The sequence below is a fragment of the Eschrichtius robustus genome, chromosome 21 (genome assembly GCF_028021215.1).
Source record: "Eschrichtius robustus isolate mEscRob2 chromosome 21, mEscRob2.pri, whole genome shotgun sequence".
NCBI classification, from domain to species: domain Eukaryota; kingdom Metazoa; phylum Chordata; class Mammalia; order Artiodactyla; family Eschrichtiidae; genus Eschrichtius; species Eschrichtius robustus.
Window position 1 is genome coordinate 17782896 of NC_090844.1, and position 26387 is coordinate 17809282.

A 26387-nucleotide genomic window follows, 5' to 3' on the forward strand; every position below is an offset into this window, starting at 1 on the left:
TTTTATACTTTTAGCTCTTACACTTGGGTCTTTGATCCATTTTTGAGTTAATTTTTGCATTTGATGTGAGGTAGGGGATCCGACTTAATTCTTCTGCATGTAGATTTCCTGCTGTCCCAGTACCATTTGTTGAAAACACTATTCTTTCTTCCATTGGAATGTCTTGTCACCTTTGTTAAAAACAGTTGGCTGTAAATGTGAGGCTATGTTTCTGGACTCTCTCTTCATGGATCTATGTGTCAATGCCACATTGTTTTGATTACTGTGGTGTAATAAGTTCTGAAATCAGGAAGTATGAGTCCTCTAACTTGTTCTTCTTTTTCAAGATTGTTTTGGCTATTCTGAGTCCCTTGAATTTCCATATGAACTTTAGGGTCAACTTTTCAATTTCCATAAAAAAGTCAGCTAGGAGTTTGATAGAGATTGCATTGAATCTGTAGATGAATTTCTGGAGTATTGCCATCTTTACAATATGAAGTATTTTGATTCATGAGTATAGGATGGCTTCCTTTTTAGTTAGGTCTCCTTTAATTTCTTGCAACAATTTTTTTGTAGTTTTCAAAATACAAGTTTTGCAGTTTTGGGGGGAAGTATTTGTGTGTGACATTTTTGTGCTTTGGAAACTGCCATTGATATTGGTCACAGTAAAGGGGCTGGTTAAATAAGTCTAATATGCCTGTTTTATGAAACTTGGAAAGGCAGTCTTAATACATGTCTCAAGTGTATGATTATATGAAATATTGTAAAGGATATTTGTTTTCACAGGCATAGTACAAATAATCTCCAATATATATCTTCTTTCTACACACGGAAAAACTATTAGCATTAGGTATTTTCCTTTGGCACCTTGTGGGACTGACATGATATCTTGTTTCCAAAGCCTATCACTGACCCTCAACATATCAGTGACCCTTGATAGGTAAGGTTACCAGAATGGCAAATTAGCAACTGATTGAGAAAAGAAATGAACAGTATGAATCTCGCTGTGACTTTGCTTGGCAAAGCCTCTAACCATGGAGTAGAAATGGGGCATATGACAGAGTTTGAGAATGCCTTCCTTCAATTCACCCTGAGTAATCAATGCTCTAATAATTGCAGTGGAAAAAGATGTATTTTAAGGGGGTCAGCATGGTGATTTAATCTAGATTACGGGGTATGAACATGTATTTTCCAAAAATCATAAACTTCTAGTTGATGGGGAGTTATCATTACTTAAGACTAACCTAGTATTATGATGAGCCCACTGAAGAAAAGTCACAGTGTGTTGCCCTTTGGAGGAACAGCTTGGTTGCTAAGAAGTGGTGTCCAAGCAGCCAGTGACTTTGGGTGGGTCATGTAACCTCTTAATATTAGCTCTCTTTTCTGTGTAATTGAAATGATTGATCACTAAGGTTTCTCCCCGCTCTGATAGCCTATGACTGCAAAGCACCTTGGCTTTCTTTATATTCTGCTTGCAATGGTCATCTTTTAGATGGTACAGAAGACGTTGCCTCCACATACAAACATGTTCCTCTGAGCATTAAATTTTGTGGCTTTCAGATAGGTTTTTTTTTTTCTTTTTTTAAGCAACAAACTGGTGGAGATTAAAGTTGACCAACTTCATATGTTTTCATTAGAGTACAATAATCACTTTTTAGCGATTTGCTAAGTTCTAAAAACTTTAGCATGTAGAGGTTTAGAAATCACCCTTTAGTTTTTTTTTAATTTGTGATTTTAAATAAAATTCAGATAACTTTATATCCTGTTGTCACTTAACATAAGTAATCACTCTTTAATGACTATTGCATTTAGCATATGCCGCAGCATTTAACTACTCCTCTAATATTTGGGGTGCTTCTGTATCACATTCACAGATGATTCTCTGATGAACATCTTTACAGTTATCACCTTCAAAGTTTAGGGAAGTTTTTTTGTGATAGATTCTTAAAAGTAGTATAAACAAATCAAAACATATGCATATTTATAGCCACTTCATTCAACCAAATTGCTTTCCCAAAGCTTCATATCCATTTATACAATGACTGACAACATAAAAGAGTGCTGGCATCACCATACTCTGGTCGACGTTGGGTATTATTATTTTTTTTAATTTGACTAGTTTAATAGTTGAAAATTCTGTATCATTGTTTTAGTTTTAACCTTTAATCAGTAATTGCAAAGACAGTTCCATTATCTCGTAAGACAATGAAGAGGAACAGAAGGAGAATGAACTTTTCAGGCATTGACTATTGGTTGACATCTTGGGATTGCCGCATTCCACTTGTGTCCTGACCTTGGGCTAGTTGCTAAGCCTCTCCAAAGCCTCAGATTTCTCATTTGGAAACGTGAGAATATTTTGGGAAAAAATCCCAGTATAGAAGTAATTTTGACGTCACAGAGTTGTTATATAAAAAGCTCTCCAATGATAGCTGCTTCTGCTACTGGGGGCAGTGATGAGGATAATCCTTTTCATTGTTCTTATGGTTCCAGTGGCTTTACTTCTGGCGCTCTTTTCCAGGAGGCTGAATTATTTTAAATCTTTCAAGCAGGAAAAACCAGTGAAAGTCAAGAACCATCCTCATGGGGTCTAGCTGTTGTAATTTATTTAAAGATTATGGTGCTGTAAGAGTCTAGCCAACATTGGCTCTAAATAAAACTTGGCTTACTGTTTATAAGGAAGATGCCACACATATCATTACTATTATTGCCATGGTTCTACCACACATGAAAGCTCTTAGGAATACCAGAGCACCAGAGTTGTATTTACCCTGCCCCTTGATTTTTTTTACACAAGATCATCAGTCTCAGGTGCTGTGGTGTCTGCCCTAGAAAGTAGGAAATGCACTGCTCCTTCCTTCCCCACCACTAAATCCAGCACAGGAGGATAGGGTTGCTTTCTGTACCCCCTCTTCCAGGTGTTGGGAGATGGTTGAGAGTTGCACACCTGCTCTGAAGAGGTAATACCGGTGTGACCAGCGCTTTCTCCGGGGAGAGTAAGGGTGAGGCTGTCTCTCTGTGTTGGTTTATGATTATAACTCTCCTCTCACACTTAAAAAGTAAATGCTGTTTTGGCATGTGTTAAATTTAGTGTTCAAATCAGGGGAAAGTATGGATTGTTTAGTAAATCTTGTTGGAACAAGGACTATCTTTTTATCAGGAGCTAGAGTCCTACTTCATATACTACATGCAAATATATTCCAAACTGAAGTTTTAAACAAAAATTAGAATGATAAGAACACTAAGAGTATATATAGACTTGTATAGAAAAGGCCTTTCCACGAATGTCACAATGAAAGAATGGGTTACTAATTATGACAACAAAAGTTTTAGACCTCCCGTTTGTCAAAAACATTCTAAGCATGGTGATGGGTGTTAACTATAACTAGACTTGTTGTGGTGATCATTTCACAATAGAGACAAATACAGGCATACGTCAGAGATACTGTGGGTTCAGTTCCAGACCACCACAGTAAAGCGAGTCACATGAATTTTTGGTTTCCCAGTACATATAATAGTTATGTTTCCACTATAGTGTAGTCTATTAACTGTGCAATAATAGCATTATGTCTAAAAAAGGTACATATCTTAATTTAAAAATACAAAACAAAAAACAATTACAGGGCTTCCCTGGTGGCGCAGTGGTGGAGAATCCGCCTGCCAATGCAGAGGACACGGGTTCGAGCCCTGGTCCGGGAAGATCCCACATGCCACGGAGCAAGTAAGCCCGTGAGCCACAACTACTGAGCTCACACGCCTAGAGCCCGTGCTCTGCAACAGGAGAAGCCACCGCAATGAGAAGCCCACGCACCGCAACAAAGAGTAGCCCCTGCTCACCGCAACTAGAGAAAGCCCGCGCACAGCAACAAAGACCCAACACAGCCAAAAGTAAATAAATAAAATAAATAAATTTATTTAAAAAAAACAACAAAACAATTACAGTAGTAACATCAAAGATCACCAATCACCATAACAAATATAATAATAATGAAAACGTTTGAAATATTGCAAGAATTACCAAAATGTGACATAGACACATGAAGTGACCAAATGCTGTTGGAAAAATGGTGCCAATAGTCTTGCTCAACGCAAGGTTGCCACAAACCTTTACTTTGTAAAAATACAATATCTATGAAGTGCAATAAAACGAGGTTATGCTTGTTTCGAATCAAAAAAAGACAAATACTGTGGAATCTAAAAGATAGAATGAATGAATATAACACAACAGAAACAGGTTCACAGATAACAAACTAGTGGTTACCAGTGGGGAGAGGATAGGGAAGCGGGACAATATCATAGAAGGGGATTAAGAGGTACAAACTATCAGGTATAAGATGAGATACAAGGATGGAATGTACAGCACAGGGAGTATAACCAATATTTTATAATAATTTAAAATGGAGTTTATAAAATATGAAATCATATTTTGTACACTTGAAACTAACATAACATTGCAAATCAACTATACTTCATTAAAAGGTGGGAAAAGAAAAAATTAGACACAAAAAAAGAAATATGAGGGTCTAAGACATGAGAAAAGTTTACGAACGTCAATTAAAATAATGTGCTGTCAGTTCTTGTCTATTTTTAAGAGTAATACCCACTATTGGTGAATGCGTGAGGACCAGGTGCCTCATACATGCCACTGAAGGGGTATAAATTACTACAGCCTTTCTGGACAGAGACACTTCGGTGACATGTAACGAAAGCCTTCTACCCTGGAATTCCATTTATCAGAATTGATTCTAGGAAAATAGCTGATTGACTTATTTATTGCTTTTCAGAAATGTTTAGAAGGGGGAAAATTGGAAACAGTATGAATGGTTTAAACAACAGGTGTTGTTTATGTTCACCGACATTTTAATGACATTTTTGAAGCCATTAAAATAACAACATAGAGGATTATTTAATGCCATGGAAAGATAAATGTGAAATTTTTAAGTTTAAGAAAACTGGTTACAGAGCACTATGATGTACAGGTAATTTAACTTTTTTTTTTAATAATTTTTTAAATTTGTTTTTATTTTTGGCTGTGTTGGGCCCTCGTTGCTGTGTGGGGGCTTTCTCTAGTTGTGGCGAGCGGGGGCTACTCTTCGTTGCGCTGAGCAGGCTTCTCATTGTGGTGGCTTCTCTTGTTGCAGAGCACGGGCTCTAGGCACGTGGGTTTCAGTAGTTGTGGCACACGGGCTCAGTAGTTGTGGCTTGCGGGCTCTACAGCGCAGGCTCAGTAGGTGTGGCGCACGGGCTTAGTTGCTCCGCGACATGTGGGATCGTCCAGGCCAGGGATCAAACCCGTGTCCCCTGCATTGGCAGGCGGATTCTTAACCACTGTGCCACCAAGGAAGCCCCTAATTTAACTTTTATTTTTTTTAAAATTATACACTGAACATGTTTTTTTTCTTAGTTTTTAAAAACAAACATTGTACATGGATAAAACATTACTGCTCTTATTTTGGGAGACCAAAGAAATAGAAGGCAGTGCCACTGATCTTGAAAAACTTATAATCTTAAGGGTGGGTGGAGGTTGAAATTTTTTCTAATTGTTTTATGTGAATTTTTGGACAGTTATTCACAATATATCTTAGACATTCTTTTCCCTACTAAGGAAGAGGACATTATGGAAAAATTGGACTCTTGAGTTGAAGTTTCTACCATTGGAATAGAGATTTGAACTTAAAAATTATGATGCATAAAAATGAAGAAAATGTGGCAATTAGTGTTGTGTTAGGCAGAGGAAGGAGGTAAACGTTAAGACTGATACTCCATGTTGGAGTTCTGGGGAAGATTGGTTGGATAGAGATGCTTGAATCCCTGGTTTAAATATTAATCTCCAGATTCTTGAAGATCATTAACAACAACAAATAAATCTGTCCTAGTTGGATGTATTTCCTAGCATCTAAGCAACCCTGCACAGCATATGCTAGAATCATAACATCATTGTTTTCTAAAGTCCAGTCACTAATGAAATGCACATATTTCTACACAGACTGCAATGGGATCTGTGATTCTTGTTTGAACCTACTGTGATATAACACATTGACCTGCCAAACACTTATATCATCCATAACATACCTTCTTTAGTTTTTTAAGCCTTACCAAAGACCTTATACAATTATTTATTCATTGTTTTTGTTTGTATCATTAATAGAAACTCAGTCCATATCATGTGCTTTTAAGAAAGGTATTCTGTCACTTAAACTTTTTAAAAACTTTATTTTTCTGACTCTGTGATCTCTGTTTAAAAAAAATTGGGAAAATACAGAAACATAAAGCAAGGGAATTAAATATATGCCTACCCCAACTCCCAGAGTATTGCTGATATTTTGGTATATTTGCTCCAGTATTTGTTATTCTTTTTGTTTAAAGTTGACATCCTAATACACATACAAATTTAAATCATGGTTTTATTTTCCCACTTGACATCCTAACACAGGCTTTGCTGTACTTCATAAAAATGCATCTTATTCCTAATATTTAATAACTGTAATTACATTTTTCTCTTAGGTACCAAAAGTTCCTTAAATTTTTCCTTACTGTCCTTGGTGATCCTTATGTTCTCTTAATTCAAATTAAGACTTTGTATAATAACAAAGATGAACACTTTCTTAAATTTGGGTACTTCTGTATTTAGTATAACTAAAGAAACTACAGTGTGCGCACAAGTGGTAACAGCTGATCAAATAAGTAATCAAGGAAACGTTTTGAGCCAGTTTTAAAATCTGTGCTTCCCCAAGCCCCTGAAGTATATATATTATAAAAGTAATTGGAACTATACAATAATTGCTTATTCGATTATTTAAAAGAGTGCATACATATAAAGTGTTCAGGAGTGTGCTTGGTGTGTAGTTATTGTATGAGTTGGCTGTTAACGCTTTTGCTTTGGTGCACTTGTGCTCAACTGCCACCAGGGGGCAGACTGTGTTTGGGAAAGAATGGAAACCCAGCTTGAGCTGTTCTTAGTCTTTCATCTCAGACATCTTTTCCCGTGTGTGTGTGTGCGCGCGCGCGCGCGCGTGTGTGTACACTTTGCTGTACAAATAAGAACTACTCCTCTGACTTTTGACTTTTCCTTCTGACTGGCACTGCTTGTCTTTAGTCTTGTAGTTCCTTGCTGTGCTGTTTTTTGTTTTGTTTTTTTTTTTTTCTTTGTTTTTTGCCTTTGAAGGAAGAGTTCCCCAGAGGATGGGAGACACTGCAGGCCACAGTCACACAGGGCCACGCAGGGTCACTCACAGGGAGAAGCAGGGAGCCTTGCTGTGCTGTTTACAGAGATCCTTAGCGACATTACTGTTACTCTGTGTGGTGTAGCTTAGGGTAGTTCAAGTAGACTTTCTAATGAGTATGAAGAATTGGTGGCATGTTGCTAATTTCTTCTTTTGGGTAGTCTAGGCTAAAGGATTTCCCCTTTAACCAGAATACGTTAGAGTTTACTGTTACTTAACTAACAAAACTAAATAAACAAAAAAACTTAACAAAACAGAAAACATCCTACAGGGGGTGGTGTTCTATCTTTAATAATATCAGTGTTTAGTCTTCTATTTATAATTTTAATGCTGATTTTTATCTTAGTTTTTTAAAACTTTTTATGGGGGTGTAGTTGTTTTACAGTGTTGTGTTCATCTTAGTTTTTACAAGCTTTTTTTCTTTTCTTGGTGCGGGCGGGGAGGAGAGGTGGTTTATGGCAAATTAATTTGCGGAATCCAGAAAAAAGGTTGCTGTTTAATAATAACAAATTGTGATAGAGTGAAAAGGCACCACCTAAATGTAGCTTTTCTAGACTTCAATTCCTTGATTATTTGTGCTTTTGTGGCCATGGGTGCAATATTTACAAAACACCTTGTCTGTGTAGGAACAGGTTGTAATTTTCCCACAGCTAACCCCTGGCAGGTTATTGGCTTGGTCTCTCGACAACGTCTAAAGTGGCAGGCTGTGGGGTGAGTGAAAAGGGAGAAGGAATTACTCAAAATTTCCTTTCCTGCCTGTCTCCTTCCCTCTTCACACTCTAAATGCTCTACAGAATTTCTTGAAGAGTAACTGTTTCCTGCACATTCTCATAGCATTTAATAGTTATTTATGGTTAACAGTTAACTACATTCATTTCTGTTACTGAGTCTTGGAAACACACATCGATCATTTTTCACACATTGTTTTCTTGTGCTTTTTTAACATTAAAAGAGTTGGACTCTTCCTGGTTTAATAATATTAGCTTTACTTAAGCGATCATTTTGCAGGTGCAGTTTTCTTATGTCCATGCCTTTATCTTTTCAACCTCTTTTGGTTTTTTTGCCACCATATTTTAATGTGCTTTTACAAAGGACACTACTCAAACATTTACCAGATCTCAGTTCTTACTGATAAACAAAAATCACACCTTCCTGATGTTCCTAGTCTCAAAACATTACTATCTTGAGAGGTCACCTGATTTTCTATAAATGCAATTAGTCAAGCAATAAGTGGAGTCCTTAGAATACTAACTAATTTTTATTCCTCTGGAACTATTATATTACATCTGGTAGAGAGATTGCATTAACCCTTTATTGCTGGCTATTAGTAAAGTCCTCAGAATATGAGTGTTAAGTGTTGAATTTTAACCTTTTATCAATCCGTCATTAGTGTATTATAGTAAAAACATTTTTTTGAAGTATAACTGACCTACAACACTATGTTAGTTCCAGGTGTTATAGTAAGAATTTTATTTAAAATTGTAATTGAGAACATTTATTGCTTGAAGCCATTAAAAATTTTTTTGTCCAGGGTATCAGGTTTATATATAGGTTTACATGTAAAATATCTGAAAAAAATGCCCAGTGCTACTGGGCATATTCACGCTAGTAGCGTGAATATAATTACAATTTAAAAAATCAGAACACAGATTACTTTAATGAAGTCTTAATTTTTTCTAATTACTACATAAATATTAGGCACTCCTCGAAGTAGTTATTTCGCCTTAAGGATCCTTCAAGTCATTACAGAACCTGTGACATTATTGGTTGTTATATAAAGCGCCTAAGACCACCCACTTTCTCCTCCCCTTCACCATCTCTGATGAAAACCATAACAACCCCATAAGCACGTTTGGTGTGATGTCATTCGGAGGCTGCTGACTGCGGGGTCTGCTAGGAGGAGATTTTATTCAGAGGAAGAGCATTGTTTTGGCAACATCTGGGAGTAGAAACGGAAGCCAGAAGCACTTGGATAGCTCTGGGGTTTTTCTTTTGTGCGTGTACGGTGGAGTGACGTCTGGCATGTAGGCATGTTTCCTCTCGCTGTATTTCTTGGCCTCGAAGAAGGGTGCTGAGTTTAAAAAGACAGTATGTGAGAATCCACGGAGCTGGTTCTTCTGTGAAATCTTCCCACCTGCTCTGAAGACATGTTGTTGTCTCCCAAGTTCTCTTTGTCCACCATTCACGTTCGACTCACTGCCAAAGGATTGCTGCGAAATCTTCGACTCCCTTCAGGGTTTAGGAGAAGCACTGTCATTTTCCACGCAGGTTTGTCTCGCGCAGATCTCTCTTTACCGTTACGCGGGGGGCATCTTGATTAACCTGCAGGTGTTTATCAGAAATTTTCTAAGGGGATAGATAACTGGCGAAAGAAAGCTCTAATGAGAGAACGAGGCGTAATTTGGAAGAATAAGCGGTTTTCTCTTATGCTTCAACACATGTGTATAGTACTTTTACTGTCTGCAAGCTGCTGTGTGCTCGGTTTGTTTGTTGAAAGCAGAACTGTTGCCTGGGGGGCTCCCAGCTCTTTGCTCTGACACCAGCTGAATCTGGAAAAATCAACACCTGTTCAATTACATTTTCCTTCCCATGATTTTGGAAATAGGACACAGGTAAACTAAGACAAACAGTTCTCTTTCCTTTAAAGAAGGAGATGAAATGAGAGGGTTTCTGTAGGTTTTCATTACGTAGTTCCTCACTGAGATTGGGCAAGGCTGGTTTGGTATGCTAAAAGATTTCCACGTTCTAAACATTTCTGAAATAAAACATCGTAATGGCCGTGGAGAGGTAGGAAATGAACCACAAATTAAGTTTTCCAAGCTCCACGGTGGAAACGTTTGCAGTCACAAAAGACTGCCTCTGATCTTAATGCTTGTATCTGCTTTTTATCTTCTGTGCCTGAGATGGAAATAAATGTAGGGTATATTTTAGGCACATGTAAACCTGTGTGCCCACTTTTAGAGGATTCATTTGCCTACTGTTGCTACCTCTTATTTAGATATAATTGCAACTGTGGTAAATTAAGTTGATTCTATGCTATAGAAACTGGAGTCCTATTATATTGAATTCGGGCTGGTTAGTGGTGTCTGTGCTAGGATCATGAGTATGTAAATAGATGATTTATTGTTTCCTGTGAATGCCAGCCCTTCTGGGTCTTGTTTTCCATCTCTGTCCCCAGTGATTTTTTCCAGCTGACTGCTTTTAGTTTTCCCAGGGGCATCTCCCTGCTCTGTGGGATAACTCTTCCTCATGTTTCATAACTCCCCTTGACCTGTCACTGGGAGTCTGCCAGCCTTTCCCTCTCGATCTGAGCTGACAGCTGAAGGTAAATGGAGTAAGTCAGGAGGGAAACAGTGGCTCTGTCTCTCCCAGCCTAAATGCCACTGTCACTTTTTCAACCTGAAAGAATAAAAAGGTGAAAAATAAAAATAAAAGGGTGCAATAATAAAATATTTGCAATAATTTGTGTAATCTAAAATAGCTCCAAATGCCTTTTAACTTTTTTTGACTTTAAAAATTATATTTCTATGTTTTAATCAAAACCAGTAACATTCATTTAGATTTTATATTCATATATTTGTTTTCCATTAACAAGAATTTTAAAAATCTTGCAAGACATGTAAGTTTTGTTTAAATAGAATAACGGAGACGCCTCTGGTGGTTCTTGACCCACGGCACTTTAAAACATTCATACAAAGTTGTCCAGCATTTTGTCATGGCTTTTAATTTTAACTTAAGAAAAAAAAATCAATCCACGCTCCAAGTTAAAAAGAGAATCAAACAGTACAGAAGGTTGTACAATTCCAAGTGAGCCTCTTTCTTACCCAGGCCCTGCATCCTTCCACAGAGGAAGCACCCTTCCACTCTCATGGGTGCTTGTTTATCCTTCCGGTAATTTGCTAGTCATATATAAGCCTATGCAGGTTTTCCTATATCCCTTTTTGTTTTACAGAAATGGAAGCTTACCATATATACTCTTCTATAGCTTACTTTTAAACATTAATATATCTTCGATTTTCAGGTTAACACACTTACCTACCACATTCTTTTTAGTAGTCTTGTAACATCCCGTTGTTGGATGAGCCATGGTTTATTTAACCAGTCTTCCATTAGTGAACATTTTAGGTTGTTTGTACCATTTTTGTGAAGCAGATAGCTTTCCAAGGCAACTTAAGCAAAAGGCACAAGGCTTTTATTACCAGAGTTTGACTAACTAATAGTGATATTTTGGGTACACTTTACTTTTTAAATTTACATAAAAATATTTTGAAACATTCATTTGATTGCAGTTATAATTTTTAGAGCTAGAGTGTACTTAGAGGTGCCCTAGTTTACCTGATTTTACACCAGGAAGTCAGAGGCCCAGAGAAGTGAATTAACTTGCCCAAGGACACACAGTCAGTGGCAGGGATGGAACTAAGACCTGGGACGTCTGTTAAGAATTTTTGGTTTTTTTAGATTTTTCCAGCTGTGAATTTTGCTGTAATTCTGTTAGATCTAGTGAATAGCAGTGATGGAAAAAAAGAGTTTCGTGTGTGAGAAGCATTTTAAAATTATGTGAAGAATATAATTCTACTTACCCCAGTAAGAACCTTTTGTGAGCTTATCCATATTACATAACTTGAGGGTCTGAGGAATCTTCCAATAAAATAGATATCGAAGTCATCGCATTTCTTCTCATCCGCATGGGCTGCGAGCAGTAGCTTGTGTTTGTATTCTTAATAAAAGAAGTGGTGTTGGTGGCTGCAGGGGCAGTGGAGCCGGTCTGGATACCGAGAGCCCAGGGTTGTAGCCTTGGTTCTGCTAGTAACCAAGTCATCGACCTTGATCGCATAACCAAACAAGGCTACAAAATAAAGGAATCAGATGAGATGATTTCCGAGGTCTCTTCAACCTCAAATTCTGTGAATTTTCTGGCTACAGATTTAAAAATCCTGGATGTGTTACTGAAGATTCTTCTTATCTAAACTAATTCTCTCCTTATTTCCCAAACTCAGTGGATACTCCTGATTTCTTTCTCTTCACAACACCACTGTTTGCCCCCTATTCTGTCCTCACACCTCGGTACCCTTTGAATCATTGTTCTTCCTCATTTATCCACAATTAATTGGTTGCAAGAATCTAAGACTCTATCCTTTGAAACCACTATTGTTTTTACCCTCTGCCTACTGTAGTTCAGGCTTTATTTTTAGATTGAAGAATTTGAAAATGCTCTTCTTAGAGGTAGAAAATGGTCAAATATTGACAGTTTCATATCACCCAATCTAATACTTCGGGACTTTTTGAAGGATTTTATATTTTTGGTCTTTGCCACCAACCAGTCTTTCCCTTGCTTCCAAAATGTCTTTCACATTGCAGGATTAAGTCATTCGTTTCATAAACAAATATGTATTAGACATGTACTATGTGGCAGGTGCAGTGCTAGATGCTGAAAATGTAGCCAGGACTGAGTCACTCGTGGCCTCCTGCCTTCACACAGCCCACAGTTTTTAAATTTTGGCCGTACCACATGGCTGGTGGGGTCTTAGTTCCCCAACCAGGGATTGAACCTGGGCCACAGCAGTGATAGTGCCTAATGCTAACCTACGATCACCAGGGAACTCCCCTGCGCAGCCCACAGTTTACCAGGGAGACAAGCAGAGAACATGAGGCAGTCGTGGTAGGGCACGGACTAGGTACACAGGCAGCGCCCAGCAGGTGAGGCTGGCTTTATCCAGGTCCTCCAGAAGCGCCATTTAAGCTGGGACCCCGGGATAGGAGGAAGTAGCCAAGAAACAAAAAGCGTTCCAGGCAGAGAAAACAGCCTGCGAAAGCCTGGAGGTGAGGGAGAGTTTGGCTCCTTTAAGGAAACAAAAGAATTTTAATATGTCCGAGCATAGAATGTGGAGAGAGAGGTGCCAGCAATAGGATAGTGGTTATATGGAGCCAGACAGAACAGGCCCTTTGACCAGCCCTTGCACAGGACACTGTGCACTGTAGTATATTGACAAAGTGTGTTGTCCCGTCCAGGATGTAATTTCCTCTGTAAATAGGGGCAAGGAAAGAGAGTGACTTTGTCAGGGTTTTGGGTAACGTAGCAGCATGTCAGGCATGAATGAAGATCTCAGCATCAGAAGAGTGCTACATCTTCTAAGAAGTCCAGAAGTGATCTCACTGACTTACCAAAGCTTTCAGTTCAGTCTAGTTCAGAATTCTGCCTCATATTTTGGAACCTATTCGTTTCAATTTTATGAGTCAGCGGAGGGAAAAGAATCTTCCACGTAGAACTATTCCTTGCCTCTAGGTTTATTGGAATTCAGGTTTTCTATGAAGCTGGAGATGAGATACTTGTATTAATTATTATGAAAAGCGTCATTTTGAACCTCAGAGTTAATATTCTCATTGATTCAAGTGAAGGCAATTCACTGCACTAAGAGAGAATTCTTTTTGCTGAGCTAATAAGATTAAAAGCAATTACTCTAGCAAAGGAGAGGGGTGTATGTACATATATTTTGAGGAAAGGCAGGAGAAGTATTATTAATAGAACAAAATATTTTCATTTACTTGAAGCTGCGCTAAAGAGAACCATTTTGCCTAGCTATTTGGTAAGAGTGAGGCAGAATGCAAATAAGTTTGTTTAATTAGAATGAAAATCACCAAGTTACGTGCTTATGTTTGGTATTCATTTTTCAGACTGTCAAGAAGAACTCCTTTTAGCTGCAGTTTCAGATAGTTTAACTAAGGAGGAGCTTATTTGTCTCTCTTAGAAAGCAGCAGCTCTGACGTTCAGAGGCTCAGTAACGTCAGGATCAACACCTGTGCTATTTTCTTGGCCTTTTCCTCATGACTGTTGCCTCATGACCTCACAATGCCTGCTGCAGGCAGGAAAAACAAGACCCAGGGAAGGGGTGGTGCTTACATCTCATTGGCTAAATCTCAGTCACATGGCTGTTTCTACCTTCAAGGGAAGCTAGGAAATTGAGTGTTTGACTTCTCCAATCACTGTAGTACATGCAGGTATAAGAGGGATTAGAACCCTATTATAGAGACTGCCACAGAGAAGGCAAAACGGTTATTTCTCAAAAGCTAACTCTGGCAGCTTATAAATAAGGGAAGTATATCAGTCAACAAGTTGAATCTTGCAACAGACGTCATTGTTTCTTCTCTTTTATGATATGAATTTTTTTTTTTTTTTTTTTTTTTTGGCTGTGTTGGGTCTTCGTTTCTGCGCGAGGGCTTTCTCTAGTTGCGGCGAGCGGGGGCCACTCTTCGTCGCGGTGCGCGGGCCTCTCACTATGGCGGCCTCTCCTGCCGCGGAGCACAGGCTCCAGACGCGCAGGCTCAGTAATTGTGGCTCACGGGCCCAGTTGCTCTGTGGCATGTGGGATCTTCCCAGACCAGGGCTCGAACCCGTGTCCCCTGCATTGGCAGGCAGATTCTCAACCACCACGCCACCAGGGAAGCCCGATATGAATGTTTTTTCGTAATGATTACCTATTTTGTAAATGTGTCAATTAAACACTTTCAAGTCATTTTGTTGTTTGGACATAGAGGTTAATATTTGATTTGGATCTCTTGAATTAATTTTTAGTTACAAAATAATGCTTATACTGAGAAAGAATGTTCTCAACCTTATGTGGTTTGTATATATTTAAAATGTGTTAACAAGAGATGAATATTAGCAGTGCATTTATGGTGGGGATCCTAGTCGTGCATTAACGTGATGCTAAATAAACCTCGATTTCTCTTGTGTTTCTCACATTGCAAAATATAGAAGCCAGTGAAAGCATTTTAGAAAGCTTTCATAAAAAACTATATATATTAGAATTTTTTGGTAAAAAGTGTAAAAATATTCAGTCATTTGTAGAATGCAAAAGGACCAAATTCAAGAACAACAGATGAGAGATGTGGCCTTCCACCACCCCTTTGTTATCTCACTGTGAATCCACATTTCTTCTTTTTAGCTTCCTTGAAAGCAGTCTTGAAAGTTTCTCTGGCCTCTTGCTACATTGATAAACGTTTACTAAGAACTGGTGTTGTGAATGGCATTATGCTAAAAATGTTGATACTGAGCTCATGTAGCTATGGCAGTCTTAACCGCTTCAGCTTTGCTATGACATTAAAATGTGCCCTTTCATAGTTATAGCAGTCTATTTAAGAGAACAGTTATGTGTTAAATGAATTTTCACTCATAATGGATAATATTTTTGATAAGTCTTTAAAAGTTAGATGTTGAGAGAGAAAGTTAGTGTATCTTAATCTCACAAGTTTCACATAGCTAGTCTTACTGTGCTAAATTGTGTTTTAATGTAGTGTCTGTTTTCACACAAACATGGAAAATAAACCATACATTATAGCCGGGAGTTGGATTCAGGATGGGAAGTATAGCAGTGTTTTTCATGAGGAGAAAATGGAAGAATAAGGCAAGTAAAACATATATAGTAAATGCTTATTTAATTAGAACCACTGAAATATTCGGGTTAACTGAGTTTTGGATAGTAGAGAATCACCCTATACATGAAATAATATAGGTTACGATACTTTTTATTAGCTCTAAAGCATGTTTTAGAGCTAAAAATAGTATTTTATTAATAGTATATGCATATTACTGTTATCTTAGGTAAAAAGACAACAGGTGTGGTTTTAAATGTATGTAAAATTGAACATCACTTTTCTGTATTTGGCTTAGGTGATACTTTGGATTATTTTAGTACATGAGGGTCCTTTATAAAAGGCATCAATTATATAGCTCTGGGGAAAATTAAGACTAATAGAGCCTTCTTTGGGGTGAGAGACTAGGCTTTTTCCTATTGTTCCCTGGTGGCCTGAGTTTTAGGCATCTCTCACTCAAATTGCTTTTCCTTAACTGGTTAATGTTTTGAGAATGACATTCTCTTTTTATTTATTGTTTGTGTTATGGAAACTCCTAATGTTGAATGTTTTAATTGGCTATTCTAATTTTTGTTTCTACTGTCTATTAAAGATAGTCTATTGTCTTAAATTTGCAATAAGGACATTTTTGACCCGCTTTGGTGAATTTTGGGGACTCCCCCCTGCCCCAGGTCTTTTGTCTTCACATGTCTTGTTTCAGCCATGCTGCTTTGCTGGGGGCCCTGCTTGACAAAGAGCATGTGATTGCTCATGGCTGCGATGGTTAGGGACACCACCTGTGGCTGTGGAGCACTGACCCACAGGGCCTGGCCTCGCTGGCACAATGGTGACATCCCCTGAGCTGGCTAGCCCATGGTGGAAAAGTCCAGAAGAAACAGCTTTTAAAATTCTAAAATGGTACATGTGCTTGAAGTAGATACTGCAAGAAGGGCCTTGTAGACTTTTTGTTTTTGTTTTGGAATTGGTTCCTAGTGGTGACAATGTTATTCTTGGTACTGTGTTCTTCCACGTGGTAAATTAAAAGGGACATCTTGGTGTATGTCATCATCACTGAAATCAAAAACACTGCTTGCCTTTGTGATGCCAGGCATCTTTTTAGGTACCTATTAAATTGGTTAATTCAAAATGATCGTTAAGGCAAAAACAAAAATATGAAAGTCCACATGAAGGCTAGCATTTAATATTTTAGGTAACTTGCTTAATAACAAAGGGGAAAAAGCCAGTTCCAGGGATGCTGTCTTGTGAAACAGCACCTCAGTCACATCCGTGAACTTGGTGGGTATATATATATATATATATATATATATACTTTTTTTTTTTTTTTTTAATTTTTGGCTGTTTTGCTACGCGCGGGCTTGCTCTTATTGTGGCGATCGGGGGCTTCTCTTGTTGCGGAGCATGGGCTCTAGTCGTGCGGGCTTCAGTAGTTGTGGCTCACGGGCTCTAGAGTACAGGCTCAGTAGTTGTGGCGCATGGGCTTAGTTGCTCCACAGCATGTGGGATCTTCCCGGACCAGGGCTCGAACCCGTGTCCCCTGCATTGGCAGGCGAATTCTTAACCACTGTGCCACCAGGGAAGCCCCGGTGGGTATATATTTTATCCCTTTCCTTATGCTCTGAGAAAAGACCTATCCAATTTGTTCATATACAGTGTGAACAAGTATAACAAAAGCTACTTTTTCCTATTTTAAGTTGAAATAAAAATTCAGATCTTTTTTCTCTACTAAAATAATGAAAGTTTTGCTTGTTAGATGACTAAAATAAAAATATTTTCATTTGACATCTGCAGAATTTTTAATGATACAGGCATGAAATTGCATTACTTGCAAATTTTTATAGTATGTTCTTTTAGTCTGGAAACAAATCCATAAACTATTTTTTTTTTTTGCTCTAATCCTTTTTTTTTTTTTTTTTAATTTATTTATTTATCTTTGGCTGCGTTAGGTCTTCACTGCTGCACGTGGGCTTTCTCTAGTTGTGGTGAGCGGGGGCTACTCTTTGTTGCAGAACGCGGGCTTCTCTTTGCGGTGGCTTCTCTTGTTGCGGAGCATGGGCTCTAGGCGCGAGGGCTTCAGTAGTTGTGGCGTGTGGACTCAGTAGTTGTGGCTCTTGGGCTCTAGAGCGCAGGCTCAGTAGTTGTGGCGCACGGGCTTAGTTGCTCCAGTGGCATGTGGGATCTTCCCGGACCAGGGCTCGAACCCATGTCTCCTGCATTGGCAGGCAGATTCTTAACCATTGCGCCACCAGGGAAGTCCCACAAATCCGTAAACTTTTAGCACATTAAGGTGGACTTTTAGATTATTTAGAAAGCCAACAAATTGGCAGATGTGATACCTTCTTAAAAGTATTTCTCAATGTAATGAATTTCTATTAACTTTCCTTTACAGTTAGTAGTCCATTTTAAGAACATAAGTGATCTGCTTTATTCCCTGCCAGCCACATGGAAAATGTCTATGGTCAATTTTGGATTGTTTTGCAGGAAAAATTGTCTAAGCAATAGTTATCTGAAATAGGTATATTTAATATGAATATGCCTTCTATTCTGTAATCTGCTTTTGAAATTAAGAAAGTAAAACCACTGGGGCTTCCCTGGTGGTGCAGTGGTTGAGAATCTGCCTGCCAATGCAGGGGACACGGGTTCGAGCCCTGGTCTGGGAAGATCCCACATGCCGCGGAGCAACTAGGCCTGTGAGCCACAATTGCTGAGCCTGCGCGTCTGGAGCCTGTGCTCCACAACAAGAGAGGCCGCTACAGTGAGAGGCCCGCGCACCGCGATGAAGAGTGGCCCCCACTTGCAGCAACTAGAGAAAGCCCTAGCACAGAAACGAAGACCCAACACAGCCATAAATGAATGAATAAATAAATAAATGAATAAATTTAAAAAAAAAAAAAAAAAAAAAAAAAAAAAAAAAAAAAGAAAGTAAAACCACTGTATATATAATACAAATCATTGCAGCACTTCCAAAAATACAATACTGTAAAATTTTAATAGGTGTCCTAAAGTAGCCCTCCCCAGCCACCTCCAAAAGAATTAGCTTGGGTAATGTTAAAAGTCTAAACACTGTGCTTTGCTGAGCTTGAAATGTTCCATAGTCAGCAAATGCCATACTTACCCAGAAAAAGAAAAATATTATATGTGGCTCCTAATTATGACTATTAACTTTTCTAGAGCAAACACATAATGAAAGGAACCCTGAAAAGGTTTATATAAATTTAAGCTAATAATTGATAACACGAACATGTTCGTTTGTTTGTTTAAAATGATGGTTAGATGCCATGAAGTAGTTCTCAGTGCCTTAACTGTGTGCCTGTTGTCAGGCCTGAGGGCCTCTTCCATCCTTGTCAAGGGGAGTGCTTTCTCCTTTCATACAACACTGAATAATAATTCAAAAAAAAGATCTTGGTAAGATTGTCTAGATTTCTGTGGGTGTGCAGTTCAATTGATCAAGCTGGGAAAGTGTGTTAATAGGCTTGTGTTAGGGGCTGCATTCAGGACAATGGGAAATAAAGAGCTGATTTGCTCCCCAGGAAAATGCCCCTGCAGACGATTCAGTTTGGAGAGCATGATGGAGCAGGTGAGGATAGAATAGAGTCTCTTTGGAGAATAAGGAGCAGAGTGTTAGAGAATGTCAGTACACTTCCCCGCGGGTCCCACGCCACACGCCGCCTCCCTCTGCCCTCTCTCTCATTCTCACGTGCTCATCTGCTTCTCTTTGTGCTATCTCCAAGCTGGAAACTGCGACTTATCCTTGATAAGTCTTGATCCAACTGGTCCAGAAGTCTTCCTGTTCTGCCTCATAAACATTCATCATCTCCTGCCTGTTCTCACTGCCCCGACCACCAGTTCCCCGCCCTGGGCCTCCCTCTTGACCACTCTGCTCACCAATTCAGATCTTCTTTCACTGTGTCTCCAGACCCCTGCTTGGCACCATTCTGTATCTCCTACGAGAGAGAGAAAACCTTGTACAGCACACACGTCTTGCCCCTGTTTATGCTTCCAGCCACGTCATCTTACTTTAATTTCAGGAGAGCTTTGCTGTCAGCACTGAATACCAGGACCTCCGGGGCCTCCCATACCTCTATGCCTTGGTGTTTTCTGGCCTTTTCTGTTTATCTGTCTGCCAAACATGCAAATGTCCATCCAAACTCTGTCTCTAGAACCCTTTCTTGACAGCCCCAGATCTAGGTGTTTCTCCACCTGTACTCTCACCACACTGTGTACATAATTCTGTTACCCAATTATCAAATCATATGGCCATTGGTGATGGCCTGTTTTGGTCTCTGCTGCATAAAAAAAGTTCCTTGAGAACAAGAACCAATGTGTTAGAAGCACATCCAACAGACGTTTACTGAGTGTACAGTGGTCATGTGGGTGATCGTTTCATAACTGGATACTCCCTCTTATCAGAACACATATTTCCTGGTAGTTCATGTTTAAGGCTTTCTTGTCATGGAATATCCCAGGGTAAGCACCCATAAATACCCATCAAATCCTGAGGAAACACTGACGGAAAGAACTTGTGTAAAGATAGGTGTCCCTAGGAAGGGCTTTAGATGTGTAGGTTCAGATTAAGGCAGAAAGACGGGAATCAGTTGTCTGTCCAGGCTGCTGGTAGAGCCCATTAGCTCATTACTTACATTTTATTAACCCACAAGCATTAGTTTTCAATGCAGTATGTAGTAGAAAGCATATAAGAGCCAATGACTGTCACCTTCACAGATAGGTGAATATGTGAGAGTCGAACAGGAAGAGATTAATACCGTAGAAACAAGGTGTCTTCATGCATCCTTGTAGAACACCACCTTCTTCTACGTGTCTCCACCGCCCCCAAAACACGAGTCTGGTCCACCTGCCCCACAGCAAAGCCACGTGGTAGATTTTGATAAATATTTGGCGAGTGAGTGAATAATAAGTCAATAGGTACATAAAACACTAGGCAAACATTAGTTACTGAATGCTATGTATAGTTTTGTGTTTCATTCAAGTTAAGGCAAGCTCTCCTAGTAAGTCTTGTTTCTTAACTTGATTTTAATATTCAGAAAGCCAGCGGATTTCTGAATATTAAAGTGGCTTGTTTTGCCTTAGGATGGATGTGTCCTCAGCAGCTAATAGGTTAGTCCCTGTCTGAATTGTTAAGTCTCTCCCACAAAAATTGTGTTTAGCCTTGAGGTGGGGATCTGTATGCCTGAGTGACTTGAGCCTGAAACATGGGCTTATTCTTCTTTCCCCAACGATTTTCTTTAAGAAGATGATAAATAACTTCATTAGTCTAGTTTTAAATTTTATTAAATTGAGGTTTCTGAGTAGAAAGAACAAAGACAGTAAACAGTGCTATCCAGCTATTTTTCAAGTGAGCAAATGTCTTGGATTCAGGACTTTTACTTTCCTGATGGAGGTTTCAGTTTCATTGGAATGAACCTCAGGAATGTCAGACCAGACATGACAGTGGTAAGTATCTTGTCAACACGCATCCGAATCTATGTAGAAGTTAACATTTAATTTTTTTTTTTTTTTATAATTATTGTTTTGAGACATGGTCCCAGGTCTTTTTTTTTTTTTTTTTTTTTTTTTAAGAAATTCACGTTCTTTTATTTATTTACTTATGGCTGTGTTGGGTCTTCGTTTCTGTGCGAGGGCTTTCTCTAGTTGTGGCAAGTGGGGACCACTCTTCATCGCGGTGCGCAGGCCTCTCACCATCGCGGCCTCTCTTGTTGCAGAGCACAGGCTCCAGACGCGCAGGCTCAGTAATTGTGGCTCACGGGCCCAGTTGCTCCGTGGCATGTGGGATCTTCCCAGACCAGGGCTCGAACCCGTGTCCCCTGCATTGGCAGGCAGATTCTCAACCACTGCGCCACCAGGGAAGCCCTAACATTTAATTTTAAGGTTTCTGAGTAAGTTGATTCTTTGAAATTAGACAGCCTGTTAATAGGTATAATAAACAAAATATTTTATAGTTTTAAATACAGCTGCATTATCAAAACAGTAACGTTAATAAATGGAACACAAGGGCAAAGTTTGGTTCGTATTAAGCTAATTTCCTACAAGTAATGAATTTTGTAGAATTTAAGGGAAACTTGTTTTTTGGCATTATGAGGTACTCTGTTTATGAGCATTAGGGCTTTGAACGTCACTGGAGATTCTTGCATCATCTCTGTTCTTCCGCTGGGCCAGGAGTGAGGAGGAAGGGAAAGATGCTCAGACTGGATCATCAGCTACCACGTGGTCCAGTTTTGTCCTCAGGGAGCCCGGTATGTGGAGCGGAAGATTGAGGTCACAGTGTGCTTTTCCAGCTCTAGGTAGAGTGCAGGCTGTTTGCTTATTTGCTCTTAGGTTGAAATTTGAAGACGTCTAAATCTATTTTAAGAATTCACATTCAACAGAAGCTGCGTTATTTAGATTTCTGTCCAGATTCCCCATGGAAGAAACATGGATTGACTTATGTTTGCTTGATGGTGAAGTGTTAAAGATTGAAGCTCACAATTCATTTTAACCATCTTTAAAAAATGTTACCTTCTAATTTTGAATAGGTAATGTATTTACCCTGTGGTTAAAAAATATTTAAAAATGCATTAAAACACCTTATGTCTATCTGGTTCTTATTTCCTTCTCTGAAAAGGTAAACGTTGTTAGTACTTTCATATGTATTATACGTTAGTTTTGTTATGAATTTATAAGCAAAAAAAAATGTGTTTATATTCCCATCATCTTGACACAATGGGGCACATCATCTACATTGTTCTTCACTATGTTTTTTATTTACCACAGAGAGCTTCCTAGTTCTGTTACAGCTGTGACATTTCACTATATAAATGTACCATACATTTATTTAACCAGACCTCTACTTATGGACATTTGGGGTTTTTTTTTTTATCTTTTCTTTGCAAACAAGTTTGCAGTGAAACCCCTTCTATAGGTGTTATTTTACTCCTGTGTAGGATTCATGATAGAATAAATTCTTGCTTACCAGCTGTGAGTCCAACAGTTTGTGTGAGGGTGTGTTAGAGAAGGCTTATCACCAAATTTTATGTTCTTAAACATCAATTTGGGTGTATGACACTATGCAGACAGACAGACATCAGAATTGTTTTAAATGTTTGAATGAGATTCTCCGTGGGTAGCATTGAAAACTGCATCGTGATGTACATGATGATTTCAGATGATTTCTATTCTATTACTTCCTGAGGCAGAGAGGTGTTTGAGTTCTAGGTGTGGTGTTTGGGGTTTCCATGGCTGGACACTTAGGAACTGATGTTGATGTGTGAGATTCCAGTTCTCCAGCTATTAAGAAAGCCTGAGAGAAAAAGAAGGTGGTACCGTCTTGAGTCTTCTTGACAGCTTGACTTTTCCTGAAGCAATAGCTTTTTCTCCCCTACTTCTCTAGTTAGATGGAGTTCACACCCTAACACTTAACTGCAAATGATGGTGAAACTAACCGGTCAAAGCACAAATGAGAAAGCAGCTAAGAACCAGGAGACATGCATGATTGGAATGCAATCAAACTTGGACAGTTGATGTTTTCCAGGGTGTACCTTAGCAAAAAACTGCTTAAGTTCATTCTCGAGTGATCTTAGCAGCGTTCCTAATATAGTATTAGGTCCTAGAGAATTTTCTAAACTTTCAAAAAGTAGATATGCCTTGACACAGTTAACAGTTACAAAATGTGGAGAATAGGACTTTTATAAGCACAAATGCCATTTTGTTACCAAAAGCTAATGCAACCAAAATGTAATAAAGGAAATGTATAGATACTAACTCACTTGTGGATCTAAGCCATCTGAATTCTCAGCAGCAAACTGGGGAGTAGCTTACACTGTTACACTGACAGATTTGAAAAAACTAAGTGTTGGTTGGGCCTGGGGGACAAGGCATGAAATGGGGGAAGGGGGTCAAAAGGTACAAACTCCTAGTTATAAAATAAATAAGTCATGGGGATGTAATGTACAGCATGGTGACTAAAGTTGATAATTCTGTATTGCATATTTCAAAGTAGCTGAGAGAGTATATCTTGTTCTCATCACAAGAATAAAATTTTGTAACTATGTATGGTGACAGATGTTAACTAGACTTATTGTGTTCATTTTGCAGTATATACAAATAGTGAATCGTGTTGCACACCTGAAACTAATATAATGTTATATGTCAGTTATACTGCAATAAAAACATGTCAAATTACATTTCAGATGGTAAAAAAAAAAAGTTTGTCTCGGGAATTTGAAGCCACAATTGCATAAGAAGAGCCTTTAACTAAATTTATTGAAGTAAAATAAAAACCATCATAATGGTTTCAGAGGACTAATTCAACGCTTATTTTTTACAATTTTTTATACACTTTTTCAAAAAGTATTGACAGATTCTTAACATTATATAAATATATTATTTTAAAATCAACTTTATGTCCACGGAGAAACACTAGCGTTAATCTCTTTTAAACCAAGAAAAGATAGAGAGACTTATCTTTAAAATAACGTTAGAGGATGGGGCTTCCCTGATGGCGCAGTGGTTGGAAATCTGCCTGCCAATGCAGGGGACACGGGTTCGAGCCCTGGTCTGGGAAGATCCCACATGCCGCGGAGCAACTAGGCCCGTGAGCCACAATTGCTGAGCCTGCGCGTCTGGAGCCTGTGCTCCGCAACAAGAGAGGCCACGATGGTGAGAGGTCCGTGCACCGCGATGAAGAGTGGCCCCCGCTTGCCGCAACTAGAGAAAACCCTCGCACAGAAACGAAGACCCAACACAGCCATAAAATAAAAATAAATAAATAAATAAAGTAATATTTAAAAAATAAAATAAAAAAAAATAACATTAGAGGTGGAATCAACCATTCAATAAGAAAAACAGATAAAGGAAGGTATATTATATACATATAATCAAGGAGTTTAGCCAAACAATATTACTAAGCAAATAATTTCCGTAGACTTGTAAGTTCAAAAAGACTTGATGATAATCCAGTGAAAAAATTTTAGTTTATAAAGGAACCAAACATAAATACTTAGCTGCTGCCTGACTTTGGCATAAGAGATAATTTGAAGGAAAAAAAATTTTGATGTTACAAAAAGAGTACCTATATTCTGAATGTGAGTGTAAAAAGCAATGCTTAATAAGTTAATTTACATTTGATTTAATATATTTCCTTAGAAATAACTTATTAGAACATGACTAGTTAATACTAAAATGCATCTGAGAGACTAGGCAAGAAACTTAAAGAATGTTTTCTCCAAAAATGTTAATATAAAAGATTCATTTCTCAGATTTTGTAAATAATTATAACCTAACAGTTTAAAAACTGATATTGTGGTAAATAATAAAACTGATTAACATAGAAATTCTAGGAAGAGAATGGAAAGTTGTTAAGGATTCAAGAAATGGTAACTTCAGAGCAATGAATAATAAATGAATACATATTTCAATAAGTATTGGTAGGACATACAGTGGTGATATCGGTCAGGAAAGTGAACCTGTACCTACATATGCTGCAGTAAATTCTAGATGGTCAAAGAGTTAGAAGACGTTTGTTGCTCTTCTGTTTGTATAAAATCATATAAAACACTATATAAAAGGTAGGTATTTATCCATAAGTAGGTTTATTGAAATGAATAGTTAGCAGATAATGGGCTTGGATGAATTAAAGTAACATTTTGTTAAGATTATTGCATAAATGTTTATTTTTAATTATATAATATATTACATCCCCACCCCATCTCCACTTTCCAGAATGGGTGGGAACAGAAGCCTAGGTTCTGACTTGGAGTCTGTCCTGTAGAAGCTGTCTATGCCCCGGGCTAGGCCCTTCACATCCTTGAACTTCACCTTCCTTACGGAGGGTTACTGGGCGGACCACAGAGAGGGAAAGTGAGAAAACACTATAAACAGTAAAACAGTATAATTATTATATGTTATATGACAAATATAATTCCTGGGAACATTTTATTTGTTTACTTGTTATTTATTTGTTTGTTTATTTATTTTTATTTTTTGGCCACGCTGTGTGGCATGTGGGATCTTAATTCCCTGATCAGAGATCAAACCCGCACCCTCTGCAGTGGAAGCGCAGAGTCTTTTTTTTTTTTTTTTAATAATTTGTTTTATTTATTTATTTATTTATTTTTGGCTGTGTTGGATCTTCGTTGCTGTGCGCAGGCTTTCTCTAGTTGCGGCGAGCAGGGGCTACTCTTTGTTGCAGTACGCGGGCTTCTCATTGCGGTGGCTTCTCTTGTTACGGAGCACAGGCTCTAGGCGCACGGGCTTCAGTAGTTGCGGCTCATGGGCTCAGTAGTTGTGGCACATGGGCTCTAGAGCACAGGCTCAATAGTTGTGGTGCACGGGCTTAGTTGCTCCGTGGCATGTGGGATCTTCCCGGACCAGGGCTTGAACCCATATGCCCCGCATTGGCAGGCGGATTCTTAACCACTGTGCCACCAGGGAAGCCCGAAGCACAGAGTCTTGACCACTGGACTGCCAGGGAAGTCCTTGGGAACATTTTAAATTTTAGAAAATGACATAGAGGAATACTAATCTCAGATATTTGGATAAATTGTAAAATATTTAGATTATTTTTCATCGATATGTGACTCTATAAAGTTCTCCTTTCAGGACTTTAATGTTATGACTGTGAAATTGGTCACTGTCTCTGTCTGCTTTGGAAGTGGCAATTATTGCTAAGCAGTGAATAATGATTACTAACAAAGACTAATGCATACTTTCCCTTCTCTTTAAGTATTTTTAAAACACAATAAATATTTTAGTCATTTTAGAACTGAGAATTATCAAATATTAATACAAATATTGAGTTGTTTAACCATGGAAAGCTACCATAGAAAA

At 38.5% G+C, this 26387-nt stretch overlaps 1 protein-coding gene and 1 non-coding gene across 2 annotated transcripts in view; one reads left to right on the forward strand and one right to left on the reverse strand.

The window, feature by feature from the left end:
• MTUS1 (microtubule associated scaffold protein 1) overlaps positions 1 to 26387 on the forward strand; it is a 157357-nt gene that overhangs the window by 95960 nt on the left and 35010 nt on the right.
• LOC137756137 (U6atac minor spliceosomal RNA) lies at positions 18824 to 18943 on the reverse strand. Its single transcript, XR_011072193.1, has one exon. It is a non-coding gene; the product is annotated as a U6atac minor spliceosomal RNA (small nuclear RNA).